An 18766-nucleotide genomic window follows, 5' to 3' on the forward strand; every position below is an offset into this window, starting at 1 on the left:
GTACAGTGCTCTGTAGCGCCTACCAGAGGGGAGAAGCTGGAACAGGTTGTGTCTGGGGTGAGATGGATCTGCAGTGATGTTTCCTGCCCGTTTCCTGACTCTGGAAATGTATAAGTCCTGAATGGAGGGCAGGTTGGCACCGATAATTTTTCTGCAGTCCTGACTGTACGTTGTAGTCTGTCTCTGTCCTTTTTGGTGGCAATCCAAACCAGACAGTGATGGAGGTGCAGAGAACAGACTGGATGAAGGTGTAGAACTGGATCAGCAGCTCCTTAGGCAGGTTGAGCTTCCTGAGCTGACGCAGGAAGTACATCCTCTGCTGGGCCTTCTTGATGATCGTGTCAGTGTTGGGCTCCCACTTCAGCTCCTGGGATATAGTGGATCCCAGAAATCTGAAGGATTCCACAGCAGACACAGGGCTGTTGAGTATGGTGATGGAGGGCAGAGTGGGGGGGCTCCTCCTGAAGTACTGAGTTTGACAGATGGGTCCCCTGAGGTGCAGTCGTTGGTGTAGAGGGAGAAGAGCAGTGGGAAAATCACACACCCCTGGGGGGCGCCAGTGCTGATAGTCCGGGTGCTGGATGTGATGTTTCCCAGCCTCACCTGCTGACTCCTGTCAGTCAGGAAGTCTGTGATCCACTGACAGGTGGAGGCTGGCACAGTGAGCTGGGTGAGTTTGGTGCTGAGGATGTCCAGGATGATGGTGTTGAACGCCGAGCTGAAGTCCACAAACAGGATCCTAGCATATGTCCCTGGAGAGTCGAGGTGTTGCAGGATGTGATGCAGACCCAAGTTGACAGCATCATCCACTGACCTGTTAGCCCTGTAGGCAAATTGCAGGGGGTCCAGCAGGGGGCCTGTAATGTCCTTCAGGTGGGCCAACACCAGTCTTTCAAAGGACTTCATGACTACAGATGTCAGGGCGACGGGCCTGTAGTCATTTAGTAAAGAGATGGAGGTTTTTTTTGGGACCGGGATGACTGTGGAGCGTTTGAAGCAGGAGGGAACTTCACACAGCTCCAGTGATCTGTTGAAGATCTGAGTGAAGATGGGGGCCAGCTGGTCCGCACAGATTTTCAGTCACGATGGTGAGACATCGTCAGGTCCAGGAGCCTTCCTGATCTTCTGCCTTTGGAAGAGGTGGCTCACGTCCTCTTCACAGATCTTGAGTGCAGGTGAGAGGTCAGAGGGGGAAGGTGACTGTTTGAAGATGGCGTTGGAGTGGGGGAGAGGTGTGACTTTTCAAACCTACAGTAGAAACCATTCAGCTCATCTGCCAGTTGTTGAGTACCAGCAGTGTTGGGGGATGGTCTCTTGTAGTTTGTGAGTGTCCGTAGGCTTCTCCACAACGACGCAGGGTCGTTGGCTGCAAAGCTGTTATTTAGCTTTTCAGCATAGCACCTCTTTGCAGCTTTGACCTCTTTAGTCATTGTGTTCCTGGCCTGGTTGTACAAGACTCTGTCCCCACTTCTGAAGGCCTCCTCCTTGGTCTGACAAAGCTGCCTGAGTTTCGCTGTGAACCAGGGTTTTTGGGTGTTGTATGTGCGGAAGGTTTTAGTCGGCACACACATGTCCTCACAAAAACTGATGTAAGATGTCACAGTGTCAGTTAGTTTGTCCAGGTCAGCAGCTGCAGCCTCAAAAACACTCCAGTCAGTACAGTCAAAGCAGGCCTGTAACTCCAGCTTTGACTCGTTGGTCCATCTTTTCACAGTCTTTACAACAGGTTTAGCAGATTTCAGTTTTTGCCTGTGTGTTGGGATAAGATGAATCAGACAGTGACCAGAGAGTCCCAAGGCTGCACGGGGAACAGAGCGATAGGCGTCCTTTAATGTTGTGTAGCAGTGGTCCAGTGTGTTAGTGTCCCTGGTGGGACACTTAATATGCTGTCTGTATTTTGGAAGTTCATGACTGAGGTTTGCTTTGTTGAAGTCCCCAAGAACTATGAGCAGAGAGTCTGGATGTTTTTTCTCCACGTTAGTTTACTGGTCGGCCAGGTGTTGTAACGCCTCACTAACACAGGCCTGAGGTGGAATGTAAACAGCGACCAGAACAAACAAGGAAAACTCCCGCGGTGAATAAAACGGTTTTCAGTTTATAAATAATGTCTCTAAGTGAGGGCTGCATTGTGACATTTATACATTAACGGCATTTCCGACAAAGGTATGTAATACTTATTTCGTCCACTTGAGGGAGCTCAGGCCACATGAGGAAAGCTTAGATTATTCCAAAAACAACCTTTCCTTAGGAACTGGGAAATTTAGTTATTTAGCCTTAAATTCAAGCTGGCAATTAATAGAGTATAGTATGACATTTCTTTATCATCATTTCTTTTTTTTGAATTGTGTGAGAAAGTATTGTGAACAAGCATTGGTTACACATAAGATGAAGGAGTGTCCTTAATCTTGCTGAAAATAAAAACACTGCAAAAGTAACTTATTTAGATTCTTTTCAGCAATAATAGCAACAACATGGTAACATAACTACTCAAATAAAGACAAACGTAATCAAGTAACTAAAAGATTATTTAATTAAACAGTTAATGCTTTGAGTCTTTGGAGACTGCAGTCTTTGTTTACATAAAGTTCAGGGCTGTCCTGGATTTTGTCACACCTAGGCGTGAAGAAGTATTCCTTATGAAACACAGAGCAAGGTCAGTTGCCACAGTTACATGTGTGGGGGGGCAGTTTAGGGTTTCCTGCCCCCCTCTAAAGGGGAGTTCTGATAGGCTGTTCAGGGAAATGCTAATCGCTGGTTAATGTCCCTTTTGTCAGTTTAACAGTCAGGCACCGCGTTATCAGGCTTCGGAATCAAAGGTGCCAGTTTTACGATCAGGCTGCTCAGGAATAGCACTTAGAGAAAGCGACATTTCCACCCCCATTCTGTTGGGGTCTCTTCAGCCGTCTGTTGAAAGTTGATCTCAACCTCCCTGCTTCTCTCTCTCAGGAAGAGAAGAGGAATTGAGTCTCCAAATTATTTAATATAAAATGCACAAATCCACACTGTTGGTCCCACTACACCTAGCACAATGAGCCTTGGAGTTATGGGAAGGGAGAATTGGGCCTCACCATCAGCAGGAGTTGTAGTTACCTATACCTACCGAGTATTAGAATTTAGATGAACAAAGGCATAGAAAAACACTCTAATTTTGACTTATAGTATTTCAGGGTAATTTTGTTTCCCTTCCTCAATTAAAATGATCTTCAGACTTTTGGCAGATTAATGCAAATATGTATAGACAAATCTATTTATTTTTACCCTTTTATGATAAACCCAAGATGACATTTATGTGGTGCTTGCTCACAAGATGAAAAATGGAATTGTGGAGGTTTACAACAAATAAGTAAACTTTACAAGAGCTGTTCTAGAAGACAAGAGTAACCAAAAAAACTTACATCTGCAAGGAGAAAAAGGGCATCCTCTGCCTCTTTGAAATGTGTCATCATAACCAGCATCGCTGCGAGACCATCAGTGCCTTCTCAGTCCTCTTTCAAGGCTTCCTTCAAAACAGCTTTAACTTCCCTGCTCCACTTCATCAGCTGACCTCTGAAGACCTCATTCATTCTAGAGTGCAGTTCAACCCCGGTGAGGATGGTGAAGTGGAAAAGTAAGAACTTCCAAGACAGAAGGAATGGCCACTGTTTGCTTAGGTCTACAATGCTGGGGGATGGGTCTGCATTTATGTCCTCTCGCTGCTTTATGTATGTGATGGCCATTAGCTCCTTTACCCTCCCTCTCTCAGTTGCCTGTAGTCCCTCGTGAATATATCCACCATCTCTTTCCTCTTTACTTCAAGGGATGCTGATGTTTCCCCCTCTGGGTACTCCTACGGTTACCAACTAATACACTCATAACTGTCAATTCTAGCACATTTAGCAGCTGAAGGCTGGTCATCATCAGCTGTCTGGAAGCATCTGGGTTTTCTCAGGCGGGAGAGTGTGTTGCCTCTATTGACATACTCAACTCTGGTCTTGAGCTGATTCAGTAAACTGAAGTATCCACATCCAGTTATTTCTCCCTCCTCAGTTTTATCCAAAAAGCTTCCTGGATACTTCTGTGTTATAGCTTTAGCTACTAATGTACAGTCTTTGCGTGTCGGGTTCAAGGACTGTTCCCTCATGGAATCAACAGTGACTTTCACCATGTGTCTGTGATCTTCTGGTTCTGGTCTTTTACCAGCATCAATGGCTCTTTTGAGAGAGGGCCTCATTTTGTCCCATGGCAACTGGAACCTGTCCACCCACATGCTGCTGCCACATGGAATGGTTATTTGACTGGGGGAAGACACAATGCTGGACGTAGTTTCTCCCTCAGGTGAAGAGGTGACTGACTGGGTACTCATTGAGTGTGCATACAAATATATATACTGTATATAAGCAAAGAAAAAGAGTATAGTTAATACCTCAATAGTGAAAAAACAATGTTATGTGCAACAATGTGCAACGTTAATGGAATCATTATAATCAACATATTCAACATTTACATAAAATTGAGATAGCAAAAATGCAGCTATACTAAAGTTCATTACTGCTTTTGAAGGAATTAAAATTTTTCTGCACTGAATGGGTGTGAGCAGGTGTCTAAAATCTTCCTCTTTAATGAAATGAATTCCACACCTAGCTTGGACACCAACTCATCAACCACTGTTCCAGTTTCTCCATATCAAGCTGTGGTAGCGCGTTCTGTATGGCACTCTTAATGGAGTCCATTATTCAGTCTTATACCTGTAACACACACAATGGTGCATGGCAATCAAGCATAGACCAAACTTATTATATACAGGCAATGGATAGTAATCTACAAGACTGTCCACAGTCACACAGTCATAATGAGAATCATTTGTACTTTGTAGACAGTGCACCCCGAGATCCACAACAGGCACTGACTGATGCTGCTCAACAACAAAATGTACACATGACTGATTGGTCAGTATGAGCACAATTTTTCCAAACTTGGAGCCTTTTCCTTTTGGTGACCTACAACAACCATGCCTCTTTTGTACTGAGTCCCCTTGAATGTGACACAAGGTGTTTGAATAACCTGATGAAGTCCTTTGAGACTGACAGCCCTCGGAATGCCAATCTGGTAAAGTTGTTCATCAAACTTTGTTGCTTCCCCTATTTGAAGCACTGGAGGAAATAAGCTGCCACCATGTAAATATGCTTGTAGTAACTGGTGTCTTTCAGCTGAAGTACTGCACAGGTTTTTAAAGTTATGCAGTTTCCTTGCACACCTGTTAAAATAGCTGTGCTTGCTTTCAAAGTGCAATGTCCATAATCTAATCAGAGGACCAATATGAAGGATGAGCTCTGGGTAGTGGACTAGTAATGGTATTTCGCTTGGAGTGGTTTTCCAGGGAATAAAGTGTGTCTTAGTTGGAGGTAGTCCTCAATAAGAATCTTAAGATATGCTACTTGATTTCTATGGATCTTGGGTGCACATATCATATCAACAATATCCCTGAGATTTAGACACAACTGCCAAACATCATCTTCGAGTGGAGTTTTGATCCTGTCCCCAATCATTACGGGAAGGAGACGCAAGAGAGACCAGTTTTGAGCAGCATGCCCCTTTAGCTTTTCCCCATCTGGTCTTACCTCACAAGGTTTGTTGTTTGCATCACTGCCTTTGTATGGGAAGTTTGACAGTATCCTGTTTAGCTGGCAATAAGTGAAGTGTTTCTTGGCTGTCACCAAGTGGTTTATGTACATGGCAAGATCAACAGAAACTATCCCTTCAAACAGGTCATGACCCAAACAGGGAGGGTGGCCTGGCTGGCAAACATGATAATACTTGATCTGGTTGAAAACGGAGTCAAACTTTACCCCATTAATCATTTTGTTATTTAAAGATGCCTGTGCCAAACAGTTATGGTAAGTCTCCACTGATCTAACATGACCTGATTTTGTGGGCATTTGCTGGAAGGTTTCCCTGTCTATGAGGCAATACCTGCAAAAATATCTGCTTCTGCTAAAGTTTTCAGTAAACCCTCCAATGCAGTGTGACCCTACATTGTCTCCAGTTATAGCAATCACAGTGCCCCTCACAATGTTCTCATCAGGACCGTTTCTTCCATTTCTTTCAAGTCACCAACTGCCACAGAAAATACTTTCTCTTGGCCAAAACACTTGAAGTCCTCCTCCCTGCACAACAAAAGTAACTGCATTGGGTCAATGGAGGATCTGTTGTGTGTGGCGATCTCTGCTAGTGTCATATATACAGCTAAAATCTTGTTTCTTTCTGCCAGACCCTAAAGGGTTAGCAACTTTGAATGCATCTTTATACAAGATTATGGATATTGAGGATGGTGATTCCTGTAATAATTTATTGTTTTTGCTGATTTTACCATCTCCCAGATCTTCAAGCACATCAGAGGTTGTTGGTGTGTCATATTTTGCTTTGAGATATTGCTCTTGAACCGAGGTCTGACTGAGTAATGCCTTTACTGTATCTTTAATGGACACATACTGGCAAAATCTCTCTTTTCCATTCGCATCAATACCCAGATATATTGTAGTTGGCTCAACGTAATTGAATTGACTCTTGAAAAGAGTTTTTTGTGTTTGATCAGTTCTAAATACTCCCTCATTGCACCTTTTTAGGAGGTCATTTTTTGAGAGATTATCAAAGACCTCAATACTTGCATTATCATTTCCATCATCCAGCTCTCCCACTCTATCACTTACATTCTCATTTCCACATTCCAAACCTGTTTGAGATGGTAGGGTAACTTCACTGTTTAATGAGCTAGCTGTGCAGTTCTAGAGGTGCAGGGACTTCTTATGTTATGTTTACGGCTGATGCGTGAGGAGAAGGATGAACGGACATGGAAATACTTGGAACAGCCATCATAGGGGCAAGACACTTTTTTCCCATCTTTAATATGCAACTGGAGACGCTCACATAAAATGGAAATATGTCCTGAAACAAAGCTACAAACCTCAGTTTTGCATGCCAAAGCATTACTTTCAATGTGTGTTTGTGGCACTGGTTTCACAGTGTGCTTGTGGAATCGGTACATATGCTTTTGAAGTGCACCCACTGTCATAAAAGCAGCAGGGCATTCTACTGTACATGTCCACACTTAAATCTAGTGTTTGCAAGATTTATATGAATTTTTACATGCCAAATAAACGCAGAAATCGATGCTGTGCAGAACTTACAAACCTTACATGTGTAAGACATTTGGATAAGATGTTGGTTAGTATAAACAAAGCATTTTGTTTATTAAAAAAACACTTGACTTGATGAGACGTCTTCAGTGCTGCCCCACTCTTCCAAGCGCTACTTGCTTCTGAATATATAGGCTATGGTTGCTTCTCAAATTTCTCAATTGCATCCACGTTTCCCTCACTTGTGTCTTTTCCTTGCGTCTTAGTCCCGCCCACCTGAGATGCATGGAGAGACCTGTCAATTGGCTTTAACAGCTGTAGAGACTTATGATGGAGTTTGTGTCTGAACACACTTTGTGCACTGTGTTGGTAGGCTACTAAAAAAAGTTTCACAGTTCTCAGTGCACAGCAGCATGATTCTCTCTGTAGCGGTTACCTGTTTAACAAACATCTGCACATGAATAATTGTAGGTCTGCCTAATGTATGTCCTTCTCAGAGACACAGGATAATTTCTACTGGCACAATGCCTATATTATCTGCATTTATATTTATTGATTCTGATTGTGAATATGGTGTCTTTGGATTTATTAGGCTAAATGTTTAAGGGAAATTGAAATGATGTAGCCTAACTCATAAGTCTACTTTAGCTCAGTTTTAGGCTTTTAGTTTATTTACACTTTTGATATCCTTTGTACATTTTATTTGCAAGTCACTCGATCAATCGATCACTGCGTTCCATCACATCAATCCCACAAAACGGTTATTTATTTATTTATTTTTAGGGCAGTGGCTTTCATTGTTTCATCAGCTGATTTTACTCTTAGTTGCTGGCTGCTTTCATCAGATGCAGTAGGCGAGATGGCTGGATGAGCGGCTTTATTTTCCTTTGCTTGCTTCATTAGACTTTGTGCAGTTTAAAGACTTGTCCGACTCCTTAGGCTACGTGTTTACTATGTTTTATTGTTGTCTATTTGGACTAAATCAGCCTCATAGCCTAAATGACGATATAAAACGTGTTTCTTGCTGACGGACTTGTCTAATCTCTTTAATTGTCTCCATAATAAAAGTTGATGGGAGAAATAAAGGAAAGAAAACTCTTTCTAATAAATGAATAATGTTGTGTGTGGGGCTTTTGTTGTTCAGACCTACAATGAACACAGCTCTTAACTAGACAGTTAGGCCTAATCATAAAACAAATCAAATATAAGACTTTGCAGAAGGATGCACTGCCTTTCTCATTTCCCAAATTTGCGTCTCCTTGCGTGTCCTTCCCACCCGAGATGCGAGCTCAAGGAGTCGAGGAGGAGACACGAGGAGTCGAGGAAACAGGCATTTAACGAAATGAGATGTTCTATCCTCGGAGCCGTCATTTTTAAGCGACGTCAATTAAATAGGCCTGTTGCACAGCTTCATCATCTGTCCACTGTTTCAGCTGATCTCTGTCAGAGCAGCAGACCAGCTTTTGCCACTAAAGCCTTCAGATCATATCTTCACAATCCAGAAACATGTCCGTCAACATTATGACATGTAAAACATCTCGAAGTTCCAATAAACATTATAGCATCTGTTGAAAACTAATTTCCTGCATTCAATTTATTTAATTTGTTTCTTCTATATTTAAATCGCATTGAATTGCTTAGTTAACAATCGGTGCAAGCTATTTTTCCACAAAGTGAAAAAATCATCCATAAATGACACCTATGGGCATATGCTGTAAAAACAAATAAACATCAATTTTGATATCATGGGAACTTTAATGGTGCTAGACCTCAAGCAAATGGTGTTACATAGGGAGAAGCCATCTTTTATAGGAGGTTACTTGTTTGTCTACACCAATCACCTACTTCCTCATAAAATAAAGAAATTCATTCACATGGGATGAATGTAGATTTCTGTATAATGAATGTACATCAAAACAATATCAAAAATGCACTCATAAACAGACATATTTGCAAATATTGCTGGTGCTTTATATATCAATAGACAAATAACAGAATAAATAGCATAATTAACATAACACTAGATAAACAGAGGAAGAAATATAGTACACACAACATATGACCCATAAACAATAGGCCCAAAAGAAAACAATCTCATACTTCAATAATGTAGATGTTAACTAAAAATGACATTTATAAAATTTCTAGAAAAAGAGGAATAAACTAGCATCGAAAAATTGTCAATATATGTTTTTTGTAAGTTAGACAGTGCGCGGGAGTTTTTCTTTGCTACTTTCGACTCACCTGTCCAATGTCCAATGCACCTGTCTCTCCTTATAGAGGTGCAAATATATTTACTATTCTGAACTTTAATGGTGTCGCACTCCTCCTTTATGTCGCAAAAAAATAGTCTTCCTCCATCAGCTGTTTCTCCCTTCAAGCTAAAGTGACTCTGTTTCACAGCACTGAATTTGAAAGACCCGTAACCGATGGGCAATCACACTCCCACACATGCAAACTGAAACGCAGCTTATTTCCTCCAGTGCTTCAAATAGGGGAAGCAACAAAGTTTGATGAACAACTTTACCAGATTGGCATTCCGAGGGCTGTCAGTCTCAAAGGACTTAATCCGGTTATTCAAACACCTTGTGTCACATTCAAGGGGACTCAGTACAAAAGAGGCATGGTTGTTGTAGGTCACCAAAAGGAAAAGGCTACAAGTTTGGAAAAATTGTGCTCATACTGACCAATCAGTCATGTGTACATTTTGTTGTTGAGCAGCATCAGTCAGTGCCTGTTGTGGATCTCGGGGTGCACTGTCTACAAAGTACAAATGATTCTCATTATGACTGTGTGACTGTGGACAGTCTTGTAGATTACTATCCATTGCCTATATAATAAGTTTGGTCTATGCTTGATTGCCATGCACCATTGTGTGTGTTACAGGTATAAGACTGAACGCAATGAATGGATGGAAGCAATGAGCTTTCAAACCGCAATGTTGTGAACACTTACATGTTGCAATGAAGAACTTTGGCACCTTTAGCCTTTCTTGTGAGAGAGCCAGGTTCGATTCCCACTATCATAATGTGTCCTTGAGCAAGACATTCAACCAGAGGCTTGCAACCTCTGACATATATAACAGTTATAAGTTGCTTTGGATAAATAAAGTCAGCTAAGAGTGAATGTTATGAATGATCATCTTCTTCTACATTTTTCTGGAAGACTAGATATTTTGCTAGGACATTGCTGCCCCCACACGTCTACTGCTGTCACACTCCTTGGCTGCGGTCGAAAAGTCAAAAAAATCTCCTTTCCTTGACCTCGATGGAAAACGTCATGAGGTCAAGGAAAGATGTAAAGGAGAATCCATTAGGACTTAGGAAAAGAGGACCGCGGGGCTCAGAGAATCCAACTGCTCTTTTCTAAGCGAAGTAATTATGCGACGGTGGATGTTACTGACGTGGCTTGCCGTGATAAAACTACAGTATTCCGAAGATGGACTACAAAAAGCGCATCTTTGACACTGCGCCCCATGTTGTTGTAATGCAGGCCATCTAAAGGTGGACAACATGGTGGAATATATTACTTAATAGCCAAGATAGCAAAAAAGCAGATAAGGTAGCCTACCAGTCACTAAATAATAGACAGGTTGTCACATTGAGAATGCTTGCTCACACTCACCCTCCTGCCCACCCACTGGCGTATTTATCAACACGAATCCCAATTGTATGTAAATACAGTGTTTCCCACAGTATGACAGCGCAACTGTGCCGAGAGAGAGAGAGAGAGAGAGGAAGTGACGGGACGAGAGGAGATGCTGATAGAATATATGCACTGCGAGGAGTCATCAAATGCACCCATTTTAAATAGTAACAACAATCGAAAATCAGCTTGTCAGTTTGTTTTTAGAGGCACGGATGTCGTGATGGTGCAGTAGATCAGAAATATGCCTTTGGTGTGAGCAACCAGGGTTCAGTTCCATTGTGATACATCCACCCATGTCTCCCTTAAAGAGACATGGGTGTGCCCCCATTCGATGCACTGGTCAGCTGTTCGTCTGTTTCAGTGATAGTGCAGTCAGTAAAACCCTGTCCAAGAAGAGCCTGGCCAGCTGGCTTTGTGAGTGAATCTCCCAAGCCGGTACACGGGCGGGAACAGACCCACCCTTAGCGTTGCGTGCACATTCCACTCGGAAGTGTGGAATTCATCGGGGTGTGTGTCAAAGAGATCTGCACAATGGCATCTTGGCCCTTACTGTGCCCGTTTGTGCGTTTCTATTTCTTGGATATGTCGGGCTAGGGTGGACAGTCATCAGGCTCCACCCACTGTACCCATAGAGTCCAGTAGAGGGCAGAGCCTGTGTCAGATAGAACGAAGGTTACAATACGGTAACCCTAGTTCTATAAGCACGGGCGGAACCCTCTACCGATGAGCCCTGACACTCTGACACCGTCTGCTGAAGAGGCGGTCGGATGCTGAGGCAGTAGGGACACTGCTGTTTATCCATCACACACGTATTGGTAGCAACGTCCTATTGGTCGGCTACGTTCACAATAAAATTTCAGGGGGCAAGTGTGTGCGTGTGATTGGAGGAGGTAATACCCATAGAGTCCAGTAGAGGGCTCCGCCTGTGCTTATAGAACTAGTGTTACCTTAGTAACCTTAATTTTTTCCTCTTCTTGTATTAATACAAACCCTACCATTCATGCTCTTGAATCTTCCCTCATTCATAGAAGTTATTAGTTGTGCTCTCAGTAATTGATGTCATTACCCTGCGTCACCTCTTATTGCCTCGCTAAATGCACAGGGACAGAGATCCACCTAAATGGCAGTGAGAAACAGTCAGGCTCAGGAATGGTAGAACTAGACAATGGAGTGCACTTGGATAATTTTATGCATTTGGGCCTTAAGTCACATACAGACATGAATAAGGGCAGATAGAGAATGAAGTAAAGAAGGAGGGAAAGAGGAGAAGGGGAGGACACAGGAGAGAAATAGAGAGGAAATGCTAATGAGAGAGGAGAGAGCAATCATTTCTTCAAGTGATTGTATAGATGAGGGATAATTTATTATGAATGTGTGCCTAGCTTCCTTTGACTTAGATGCATTAGCTTTGCCCCACAACTGTTTCTCAATAGATCGCTGGAATCGCAATTTAGTCCCCCAGTATCATGCAAATGGCACTGTTGGCCAGCTCCTAATTCTTAGATTGCACTCAGTGGCACCTCGCCAAACCATTGTCCCATAATTAATGACTCTTTGTCAGTTCTTTCCTCCAGTAAGGTTATTGCTACTTACAGCTTAAACCGCAGAGAGGGTAAAGGAGCGAAGACAAACACAAAATGGATTTACAAGATCAATAAAACACTCAAAACGAATTTCAAAACTTTCACACACGAACATAAACGATACATAATAATAATGCAATAATAACATGTAGGTGATAATTTAAGTAACATACAATTTAAGGATTGTTTCAGCAATTACAATGTCACCTATCATCTGCACACAATGAACAAACCTGTGTAATGAACACAGCAATAATTCAATACAAATGAATTAGCAGTTTATGAAACGATGCATCCAATCAAATTGAATTATACCATCTGTGGTTTATGTGGTTTTAATGCTCAAGAGGCAGCTTAGATTGTTATTGACATGTACCCATTATTGTAGCTAAAGTACGTCGGTATTGCTTTGTATTTGTACATCTAAACACATTTACACATGCACAAACACATACAACTCCAGCTTTAAATGTTGAAAGCATGCATTTAGTTTAGTTTAGTAATTGTTTTTATCAGCATAATTCAAATTTACATGTATAGAAGAACACATGTAGTCTAGGCCTAGGTGCAGTATACTTACACCCACAGAATGGTTGGCATATTACTTAAAACCAGTATTTGTGTACGTCACTATAAGTGATAACATACTAATGCTGATACAAATTCTCCATCTCTTTAACACAAGCTTTAAGCCTAGGCCAAAAGTCAATGCGGCCTCACATATTTGCAGAATCACACAGGATTAAACAACATGCCTACAGTAGGAAATGTCCCAAGCGGAAATCAAATCTGCCTCTTTGAATAAATATCATCTTGCCGTCTGAGGCACATCCCTCTAAGATAACCTGTTTGCTGAACACAGCTGCTTCACACACATACACACACGCACACACATAAAAACAAATGTTGTTGCCTATATATGCATGCATGCGTACCGTACACGAACATGCACACACACACACACACACACACATCTGAGCTGGGTGAATAATCATACTTGGACTTGACAGGAATGCAGACAGACAGCCATGTGTAAAAAATGCCTGTCCATCCATCCATCCACTTATTGAAGCATCCATTTGTTCATCTGTCCATCTGTCTGCCAATTCGTTTATCGGTCCATCGATCCCCCCATCCATCTGTCTGCTCATCCATCCATCAAACTTAGGTTAGATTTAGGTTCTGAGATGGCAGCTCCCACCTAGATGCTAGGATTATATGGAGGGTTCTTGAAATGATTTAAGGAATGTGAATAAGGTAAAGGTATTGACAATTCACAAGTATAGTGTCATGCCTTAATTGTTGTAATAAATACCTTTAGTTTTGTGAATTTCAAGAGTGATTGCTTATGCTTCTTATGTTAATTCCACCTTGTTAGCTTTAGATCATTCAGATGTTAATGGGTGTGTCTTAGGCATGAGGTGAATTCCTCTTAGTGAAATCGAGGAAAGAGGCAGGAAAGGAAAGGATAACCATATTTTGGGCCAGAGGTAAGTTCCTTTTTTGTACAAGAGCCAGCCAATAGCATTATATTTCATGATACAAAACCATAATGATATTAATCATGATATTATACATGAGCAGTGCAGAGTGAAAGTTAACTGCTCTGGAGTGGATTTATTTTTTCTTACTGAGCAAGCTGTGTTCAGTACAATGTGAAGTAATTTGTTTGGCTTGTTTTGACTGCTGAAATTATTTTGCAATCTGTATCTTTTGGCCACAGTCAATGGACAAGTTGTTGCACTAACCAGTACGGACACAGATAAACTGATTTAAAAATTTCTGTATCTCTGATTTTCCTCAGCTTTCTGTTTCTGTACGTCAACAGTGTAATGAAACTCAAGACCACCATTCATACCTTAACCTGAAACAGTTTCACCTCTAGAGGCACATAGTTTACCTCATTTCACGATACCTGTGTTTGCTCTCCTGTGTTTGTATCTGAAAAAAACAAACATATTTTGGCCTCCAGCCAGCTAAATCAGTTGACAACTCAAGAAAAGTGAAAAGGTGAGTGATCCACTCAAACATATTCACACATGGTTTAAGTCACCACCTCAGCCCAAACAACTACAGGTTAGCACCCAAGTATCATTAAGCAGGAAGCTGAGACCTGATGTATCTTCTGTCAAACTTACATCTATTTATTTATTTATATTTTTTTATTATTATGACAACCACTGGACATTAAAAATAATGTTTTCCAATGTTAACCAATGTTTCAGGGTTAACTAAAAAGTAAATTCCAAACCTTTTTATTCATTCATATTTTTGCAGAAAAAGTCAAGATTACATTTTTACATTAATGATTTTGATTACAGATCAGATTGTATTACATTTAATGTGGAAGAGAAGATTTTTATGGGCTGACGGGTTTGCAGTCTAAGCAGATACACATTTTGAAATATGGGCTAATACTGACAAAAGTCAAATTGCAGTCTTGAGCTGGAAAAGCAAATTTGTTTAACAGGAAGAGACAGCTGTTGCAGTCAATCCCCATTGCAACCAAGAGTAACTAATGATTTTGTAAGGACATGTTATTGATTACAGCTTTTGAATCTAATAGCCTATTTGTAACCAATTACATTTTGAATGTGGCCTCCCCAGTTCATTTTGCTGCATGTTGACAGTTTGAAAGACTGCATTTATACTGAGATTAACTATGCCTGTGAGGCCTACACCATTCATATATACACCAGCATTAGCACCAATGACAGGATTGAAGCAACATCATGTAGCAATTTTATCTCAAACTCATCTTGATGGTACACTGACGTTTAACAGGTACAATGGTGTCTCTGTCAGCATCTGGTATTGCACTACATACCATTGAAATCCTGGGCAAGAAACATCACAAGAACAGCGTAATGTTTTACAGCACCACATCACACACACACCAGCAAGAATCTTCAGCAAGCGAGCTATAAAAAGAAGCTAGCTCAGTATTCTCAGGATGGATATAATAGCAGAGGCTGCAAATAAGACGTTAGAGTTCGCGAAGAAGAGAAAAAGAGGGAGTGATTAAGCAAGAGATCAGACTGACTTTTGATCTTTCAGCTCCTTTCAGGATGCAAGACAGATGCTTAGCTGGCCTTCTTGCTGTTTGACTAGTAGGTTATAACTTATTAGCTGGCTTGCTATGTCTTGTATTGTTGTACTTGCTTGTGGTTTGGCTGTGTTAACAGAGTTGTCGACATGCTAGTGTTTGATCATAAATTGGTGCCAAATCACAAAAAACACCAAATCCTACATATTGTTGCTTTAAGAATGAGACTGTTCAGCCATGGCCCACCTACACACACCAAAACATGTACACAACCACTGTGTATATGTTCCTGCAGTAAAAATGTGTACACTTGAACATGTATACTCATGCACATACACACACACACGCACAAGAACTAACCTGCTCACAGCCAAGGTCAGAGGTCTGCAATATAGATGAGCATATTTGCTCAAGCTAGGAGAGGTTATGCAAGTAGGATCCACGCAATTAAACTAAATTCGTTGAGAATACATAAAGCTTCTGTGAGTATTAATGTGTGTGTGTGTGTGTGTGTGTGTGTTTGTGTGTATATGAGTCTGCCTGCCTGTAGTTTTACATCCTTGGCCCCAAAAAGGGTGTGGCCATTTCCTCCAAGCGTGGTATTGACATGTTAGATAAACAATTTGCAAACCTGTCCTGAACAAAATACAGTTTTATGTACAATACAGTCTTGTCATACAGTCATGTCCTGTGCTTCATGACTCAGCACTCTTATGTGTGCCAACAGAGGTCTGTCAATGAGTGATAGCAAAGGACACCAAAAGGTTGAGAGATGCAGTTCATTTTGTTATTTAATTTAGCAGCATGATCTTTTTGGCAGGAACTGTTCATGCCCCACACCTGAATTTATCTTCTGCAAATAAACCTTAAAGGTGCTGTAGAATGCTCATTTTTAGGTTCATACTTGTATTCAGGGTTTCTGCTAGAAAATGTTCACATGCTTTAATGTTTAAAAACACATTATATTTTTCATACTGTCCATTGCTTCAGCTCTTCTTTTCACCCTCTTTCTGAACACTCGGTTTTAGCTCCTGTCTCTTTATGGCCCCCGTTCCTGAAAGGCCCACTTGCTTCTGATTGGACAACTTCTCCAAGCACATGAGAGGGGCTTAACAGCTATGCGAGCAGGGCCATAACCAGGGTTCAAAATTAGTGAGGTCCAGATTTTTATTTTCTTTAATAGAGCTTATTTACAATAATTCAGTGAAGGCTTGAACTGGGCAGTGGGCACAGCACTGTGTTTGAGTGAAGAACACACTAAATACAGGCTGTTCATCATGGTCTATCTCCTTTACTTCTTGGTTCCCTAAAATTGGATAAAATAAGAGTTATAATCAAGTAGTGCAAATGTGACAGGGAAATCTTGGAATAGGCCTACCAATCTTTTCAATGTCATGTGTTAGGGGTGTAACGGAACACAAAATTCATGGTAGCTACGATTTCAGTACAGTGGAAAGGGCCCTAGCAATGTTAGCTATCAAGCACTACATAGAAACCCAGAAACTTTTGCTTTAAACAGAAAGTCATCAGCTTGGTGAAATGAAAGAGCAGCTTAAATGTACCTCAAATGTAGCCTACAACTTTCATCACAGGCTGTGTTAGGGAATACCTAGTTACATGTAATTTTGTTATGTAATTTAACAACAAAATAAATCCGTATGATGTGTAATATCATGATTACATTGGGGGTTACTTCTGTATATTTTCTGTAAAAAGCTAGGCTATATGTTGAATAACATTAATTTTGTTGCTTTGCATGTTTTTCATGTGCACAATATCTTTGTTTACCATTTCCAGCCACAGCCGTTTATTAAAGTTTGATGCTATTCTGATGCTTTTAATTGGATCTTCTGTTTGAATTTGCTGCACTGCCTGACTGCCAGTTAAACTGCCTCTAAAGCTGTCTTTTGAAAATGGTTAACAGGTAAAACAGTCATTAGAAATGTAGAAAAGTAATCAAAAACTAATTAAATTTAATAAGTTACATTATTTTGAAAAAGTAATTGAAAAATTCACACTACTATTACAGTTTTTAATTGGGTAACTTGTAATTGTTAACGTATTACATTTAGAAAGTAACCTTCCCAACAGTGATCACAGGACCATGGAGGTGGAATGATATGGGTAGACTACATAGTGAGCACTAATATAAAAACAGCAGATCAGTGCTGAATGCTCTGGTTGATAGTACAGCTTAATAAGTTGATGTCAACAGGTGTTTGCACACGTTTAGTCATGATCATAGCAGCTGTATTGCTGTGATGCACAGATCGGCTCCGACATAATTTGAATTATTATGTACGCATAAATAATCCAAACGGCCCCCCAATTAACTAATTATTTTTTCAAACTTCACCTCTACCTGGTAGCTTTCCAAGTGATTTCTTTATTGAGTAGGCTACTGCTATATGAGAATTTTCTCTTCAATTTCCTGCAATTTCCTTTCATGATTAAAGAGGCTGCTGTCAGTCATTTTAAATGTGTCTATGCGCACAGTAAAGTCACAGCAAATATCGTGTGACATTTAAGCAGCAAAACTAAAAATTGAAGCTGTAAACTTGACAGGACAGTGGAAACTCTGCAGAGGAAACAATTAAACTTTTAGCTTCTGAAACCATTTGAGTGGCCTTTTATTGTGGCCAGCCTAAGGCACACTTGTGCAATACCCATGCTGTCTGATCAGCATCTTGATATGCCACGTCTGTGAGGTGGATTATCTCGGCAAGGAGAAGTGGTCACTGACAGAAATGTTGACATATTTGTGAACATTATTTGAGAGAAATAGGCCTTTTGTGTACATAGAGAAAGTCATAGATCTTTGAGTTCAGCTCATGATGAATGGGGGCAAAAAGAAAAGTGATGCATTTATAATTTTGTTCAGTGTACATTGGTAAAACTAAGCAATGCGAGGGAGTGAGAGAAAAAGAAGGTGGTGACTTGTATGTAAAGAGAGAAAGACAAAGATAAAAATCTAAGAAAAAAATTTACATTGGCAGTTGAATGAAATCGCAAGAATTATCTTAAAGGTGAGTGTGTAACAATCAGTTTCGACCTTAGAAATCACTGTATCAGACACAGTAAGTAACATTAACGCAATGGGAATGGACTGACCCGGTACCGGGTATGCAATCGATTTTCGCTGTTCTAGCTGTTTTCCGTCCAAAAACTGCGGCGTTTTGTGTCCACAGAGATCGTCTGGCGGGCCGCCATCATAGTGAAGTCGGCTGGGGTCTTAAGTTTCGTTTGTGTCACGAGGTATGAGAGCCGGAGAAGAGTGTAATTTGGCGGAGGCGATCTTTATCGGTCTCTGCTGGCGACCCGTGGGAGCTACACAGACATGCAGGATATGCCTGAAATCGTACAAACAAACGAACAAA

General features: G+C 41.0%; 1 pseudogene; it reads right to left on the reverse strand.

Annotated features, from left to right (window-relative positions):
- Positions 1 to 2607: 2607 nt before the first annotated feature.
- Positions 2608 to 4342, reverse strand: LOC123968109 (annotated as a pseudogene).
- Positions 4343 to 18766: the final 14424 nt, after the last annotated feature.

The sequence above is a fragment of the Micropterus dolomieu genome, linkage group LG03 (genome assembly GCF_021292245.1).
Source record: "Micropterus dolomieu isolate WLL.071019.BEF.003 ecotype Adirondacks linkage group LG03, ASM2129224v1, whole genome shotgun sequence".
Taxonomy (NCBI): domain Eukaryota; kingdom Metazoa; phylum Chordata; class Actinopteri; order Centrarchiformes; family Centrarchidae; genus Micropterus; species Micropterus dolomieu.